We start from the raw sequence: 6,000 nt of genomic DNA on the forward strand, positions 1-6,000 counted from the left end.
AAGCTGGAATTTACAAAGGTGAAGTAAGTATCTTGCCCAGGATCATACAAAGCCAACTGGCAGAGCCAGCATCAGGATTCTCTTTGATTGATGGTCTAAGGAGAGTCTGAGTCAAAGCTACAGAAATCTCACCAACAAGACAGCATGCTTTCAAAATCTCTACTTTCTACTTAGGATCTGTGAGAAGATGGCTTACAGCTTTTTCACCAACCAAATATTCAAGTAGGTGGGAATCCAGGTTCTCTCAAAGACTTGGCTGTTTCATGCTTCCTGGTGTTCTAGGTCCAGATTTAAATAAAGGTTTTTTTTTTTTTTTTTTAAAAATCTTTTAAACACACATATTTTCGAGACAAGGTCTCACTACATAGACCTGGTTGTCCTCAAACTCACACAGAACATAGTCTCCTGAATGCTGAGATTCAAGGTGAGTGCCACTATTAGGCTGTCAAAAGATTCTTGAAGGAATGCTGGCCTTGCTGAGCTTGGTGGCACATTCTGGGAATCCCAACTTGGGAGCTTAGGAAGGAGGATCAAAAGTTGGAGAACAGCCTGAGCTACACAGCAAGACATTGTCTCAAAATACACACAGAAAACCGAGTCCTGCAGGGGCCAATGTGCCAGTTCCTTAATATGAGAAGGTATTCATGATGTTAAATATGCCTATATCTCAGACAGAATCGCACAATTAGTACTTTTTCCAAGAGCCAAAGTCATCAAACCTGCCACTCATTCTGAGCTGGCTTCTAAGACATGATCACAAATAAGAATAAAGATCTCTTAAAATAGACAAGAGCACAGAAATTTGGTTAGTCTAACATGTTTACTCCAATTATGATACTTGGCCCTCAATGGTCATTTATTAACTATATTTTCGAAGAAAACTACTTGACCGAAAAATATGAATCAGCAACTTGTTTTAAAACTCCGCACCCGCCGGGCGTGGTGGTAAACGCCTTTAATTCCAGCACTTGGGAGGCAGAGGCAGACGCAGACGCATCCCTGTGAGTTCGTGGTCAGCCTGGTCTACATAGTGAGTTCCAGGACAGCTAGGACTATGTAGAGAGACCCTGTCTAAAAACAAAACAACTCGGCACGGTATCCGTCCTAATAATGGCACGTAGCCACTAATTACATGAGCTATTTTAATTTTACTTGAAAAAGTAAGAAAAGTTTAGTTTCTCAGACGTGCTAACTACATGTTAAATACTACATGGCCATGTGTGGCGAGTGGCTACCATCCTCAACACCAAAGGTCTAGAACGTGTTTGTCGTGACAGAAAGTTCTCTGAGTAACAATCAGAACTAAAGCGAACTCGTCCGAGAACACTACCGCCTCCCTCGAGTCTAGACCAGTGGCCTCGGGCGTGACCGCACGTCTCTCCGAAGCGCCGTGGTCTTCCAGAGATCCGCGCGGACACGGAACCCACGCGCAGGGAGGACCTTTCCCATGATGAGCGTTAACAAACACTCGGGGCGGCGCAGCAAAAGCTCCAAAACACGACCTAAATCGGGAGCCTCGGAGGTGGCGCGTTTTCCTGGAGCGCCCAGCGGGGCAGGCCCGAGAGTACCGGCGCCCGCCAGTCAGAGGCGCTGGCCTCCGACCTCTCGGGGAGCTAAGAAGGCAACAAGAAGAGAAACCCCGTAGACACACCGGGCCGCAGCGGCACCGGCTCTTGCCGCCGGGAGTATCTCCCCGTCAGCAGGGAACGCCAGGACCCGGGACACCCCGAACTCGCAGGCGGCGGCGAAGGCGGAGCCCCGACCGCGCCGGGGAGGCGCGCGGGGACCCCCCCTCCCCTCCAGCGGCCAGCCAGAGTAAACAAGGCCTCAACTCACGCCGCGCACTTACCGGGAGCCGCGGCCCTGCGGCCGCAGAGCCCAGGTCCGCCAGACCAGGTCAAGCCGGACCCAAAGAGTCTGACGGGAGCGCAGCGGCAGCGGAGGCGGCGGGCGGACGCGGGTCGGGCCCGCGCTACCTATTCCGGCGGAGCCGTCCCCGCAGCTCCGGAAGTGTTCTGTGCAGTCGCGTCACTTCCGGCAGGGGTCGGCCCGCGGTCGCCGGAGAAGCTAACAGGCTTCTGACAACTACGTAGTCGTAGGGATTGCTTCCTAGCGGTCCTATGTTGAGAACGTTGAGTCGCGCCGGGAGAAACTGCCGAGAGTTCGCCTTTTGAAGAAATGATCTAGACATTTCCCCCTGCGCCTTTATTCGATACATATTTTTATATTTTCTTACATTTATTTTGTGTGTGCCACAGCTCAAAGGACAGAGGACAACTTTCGGGAGTCAGGTTTTCTCCTTCCAACATGTGGGTTCCGAGGATCAATCACTTGTCAGGCTTGGCGGCAAGCTCATTTTACCCACGGAGCCATCTCTCAGGCCCTTAGCTGAAATATTTTTAACTATCTTTTTTTCTGACCGTCCCCTCACTTCCCTGTTTATACTCTGACGTAGAGCATGAGAAGACATTCAGGCGATAATGGAGCAGGATCATAGTTCCCGGGCAAGTGTGGTTTGACAAGACATACTCGGAATTTCTACCTATGTTTGGAGGAAGTTCTGGCCTGCGACATCAGGCTTTGGCTTCTCACATCACAACCTTACGAGCCAACCACTTCTACTTTCCTTCACCTTGCACGACCGATATTTATTGTTTTGGTTTTTTTTTTGTTTTTTGTTTTTTTTTTGTTTTTTTTTTTTTTGGTTTTTCGAGACAGGGTTTCTCTGTGTAGTTTTGCGCCTTTCCTGGAACTCACTTGGTAGTCCAGGCTGGCCTCGAACTCACAGAGATCCACCTGGCTCTGCCTCCCGAGTGCTGGGATTAAAGGCGTGTGCCACCACCGCCCGGCTGTTTTGTTTTTAAAAGCGACTCAGTATATAGCTGTAGGTGTAACCAACCGTCTTTTTAAATAAGAAACACAGAACCAATACAAAGAAGAAAGCCAAGAGGTCAGAGCCAAGAGCTAAAAACCTTACCCTTTCTCCTGCGGTGGTCCTACCTCTCCCAACCAAAGCTACTTTCTGTGTTAAAGTCTTTATATAGAGTTCCTGTTCTGCCTTCTCATTGGTTGTAAACCCAACCACATGGCCGACTCCCGGCCTGTCAGTATAGACCTCCAGGTTTTCCATGATTGGTATTGAGTATCCAATATGTATCCATGTGTATCCAATACTGGCTGTATCCCTGAACACACAGCTACTTACCTAGCTCTGCCTACCAAGTGCTGGGATTACAAGCGTACGCCACCACTGCCCTGCTTTCCTATGGCTTGCTAATAGCTCTGACCCCCGGGCAACTTTATTTATTAACATACAAATAACATTTTAATACAAATAAAATATCACCATATATAGCCATGGCTGGTCTGTGTTGCTACTAGACTACCAGGCCCAGCGATTCATATATCTTATGTGTTGTGCTGCACAATTTCTGCCCACAGCATAGACTGTCGTTAGGACTCCAGTCCATTCTGGGACTGGTCACCAAATGTTGACAGAGTGAAGCCAGTGTTGCTTGGTAGTAAATGTTTGGCTGTGCAAATCTGTAGATAACCTATTTCTGTCTTTTCTCGAATGTATGTACTGGTATTCAAGACACTCATCTGAGTGGAGTGTTGTAGCACGAATCTTAAAAGGTCTTATTAATAAAAACAAACGTGCCGGGCGGTGGTGGCGCACGCCTTTAATCCCAGCACTCGGGAGGCAGAGCCAGGCGGATCTCTGTGAGTTCGAGGCCAGCCTGGACTACCAAGTGAGTTCCAGGAGAGGCGCAAAGCTACACAGAGAAACCCTGTCTCGAAAAACCAAAAAAAAAAAAAAACAAACGTGGAGCCAGGTATTGGAGTGAATGCTAAAAGATCAGAGAACAACAAGCCACAGCCAACCTCACCTGGCCAGTTCCTCAGCTGATCCTGTTTCCTCTGACTGGAAGCCTCAGAGTCCTCATCTGAATGGATCTCAGCTGAACTGCTGCTAAAAGCCTAAAAAGTTTAAAAAGGCTCTAGTTCCTCATGCTCACGCCTTATGTACCTTTCTGGTTCCTGCCATCACTTCCTGGGATTAAAGGTGTGTGTCACCATGCCTGACTGTTTCCAGTGTGGCTTTAAACTCACAGAGATCCAGATGGATCTCTGCCTCCTGAATGCTAGGATTAAAAGTGTGTGCTCCCGGCCGGGCGGTGGTGGCGCACGCCTTTAATCCCAGCACTCGGGAGGCAGAGCCAGGCGGATCTCCGTGAGTTCGAGGCCAGCCTGGGCTACCAAGTGAGTCCCAGGAGAGGCGCAAAGCTACACAGAGAAACCCTGTCTCGAAAAACCAAAAAAAAAAAAAAAAAAAAGTGTGTACTCCCACTGCTTAAACCTATGTTTAATATAGTGGCTGTTCTGTTCTCTGACCCCCAGGTAAATTTACTGGGGTGCACAATGTATCAACCACAGGGTGTAGTGGTGAATGCTGAAGTCACATCACTCAGGAGGCTGAGACAGAAAAGAAAATTGTGTATAACAGACTCTTATATAGAACTGGGAAGTTGGCCTGGCCGTTAAAAGCTCTGACGCCCTTTCAGGGGACCTGAGTTTCATCCCCTCTGTGATGCACATCTCAGCAGCCTCACAGTGTCATGTAACTCCAGCTCCAGAGGATCAGAAGCCTTCTTCTGACCTCTTCAGACTCACATATAAGCCAAACAATACTTTTTAAAAATAGACTGTTTCTATGTATCCCTGGATAGCCTGAAACCCTATGTAGACCTTAAACTTACTAACTCACTTGTGTGCACCCCCCATGCCCTACTTAAAATATATAAAAATTTGGGTCAGGTACCAAAATCAGGGGTAATAATTGCTGAAAGTCTCTAATTTGGAGTGAGAATTAATAGTTCTTGGGAGGCAAAGGCTGGGAGGAATCACTGCAAGCTCCAGTCCAGCCTGGTCTACATAGAAAGTTTCAGGCCAGGCAGACAGCCCAGGTACATAATCAAAGATTATCTTTAAAAATAAAAAAAAAATAGGTTATAAACCAGTGTGCTAGTTGCTTTTACAAAGTGGATTTCACTTTGAGGAGAACCTCAATTGAGAAAATGTCTCCATCAGCTTGGCCTGTAGGCAAGCCTGTGAGGCATTTTCTTGATTAATGATTGATGTAGGAGGGCCCAGCCAACTGTGGACAGTGCCACCCCTTGGTAGGTGGTCCTGGTAATATAAGAAAGTAGGCTGGTGGGGCTGGAGAAAGAACACCTGGGTTCAATTCCCAGCACCCACATGGCAGCTCACAATTCTCTAACTCCAGTTCCAGGGCATCTGACACCCTCACACAGACATGCATGCAGGCAAAATACCAATGAACATTAAAAAAAAAAAGTCAGGCTAAGAATCCATGGGGATCTGTTGTTTGTTGGTCTTTGGTGTTTTTTGGGGGTCCTGCCACCCAGCTCCCAAATAAATTCACACACCGAGGCTTATTATTACTTATGAATGCCTGGCCATAGCTTGGCTTAGTTTCTAGCCAGCTTTTCTTAAATTATCCCGATTACATTTTTGCCTCTGAACTTTTCCTGTTCCCTTACTTCTGTAAATCTCACTCTTACTCCGTGGCTGGTTGGGTGGCTGGGTGGCTGGCTGGGTGGCTGGGTGGCTGGCTGGGTGGCTGGGTGGCTGGCTGGGTGGCTGGGTGGCTGGCTGGGTGGCTGGGTGGCTGGCTGGGTGACTGGGTGACTGACCCCTGGAGTCCTCCTCCTTCTCTAACTCCTACTTCCTTTCACTCCATCTCTTTCCTTCCTCTTCTCCCAGATTTCTCCTTCTGTATTTTCTCTCTGCTTGCCAGCCCCACCTATCCTTTCTCCTGCCTCTCTATTGGCCTTTCAGTTCTTTATTAGACTACTAGGTATTTTAGACAGACACAGTATCACAGAGTTAAACAAATGCAACATAAACAAAAGTAACACACTTTAAAATACTACTCCCCAACGGGGATCAAGCTAGTAAGCAATAGCCCTCCCTCAC

General features: G+C 48.0%; 1 protein-coding gene across 4 annotated transcripts in view; it reads right to left on the reverse strand.

The window, feature by feature from the left end:
- Arih2 (ariadne RBR E3 ubiquitin protein ligase 2) overlaps nucleotides 1-2,010 on the reverse strand; it is a 51,469-nt gene extending 49,459 nt beyond the window's left edge. For 2 of the 4 annotated variants that reach the window (XM_052721262.1, XM_052721255.1), the window contains exon 1: nucleotides 1,850-2,010. The gene's annotated coding sequence lies outside the window, so the exon portion shown is untranslated. Of the gene's footprint in view, nucleotides 1-1,651; nucleotides 1,675-1,849 lie in introns of those variants that run through there. The other 2 variants (XM_052721275.1, XM_052721269.1) reach the window with 2 other exon arrangements.
- Nucleotides 2,011-6,000: the final 3,990 nt, after the last annotated feature.

Source organism: Peromyscus californicus, unplaced genomic scaffold, assembly GCF_007827085.1.
Source record: "Peromyscus californicus insignis strain IS unplaced genomic scaffold, ASM782708v3 Scaffold_11__1_contigs__length_118956290, whole genome shotgun sequence".
NCBI lineage: Eukaryota > Metazoa > Chordata > Mammalia > Rodentia > Cricetidae > Peromyscus > Peromyscus californicus.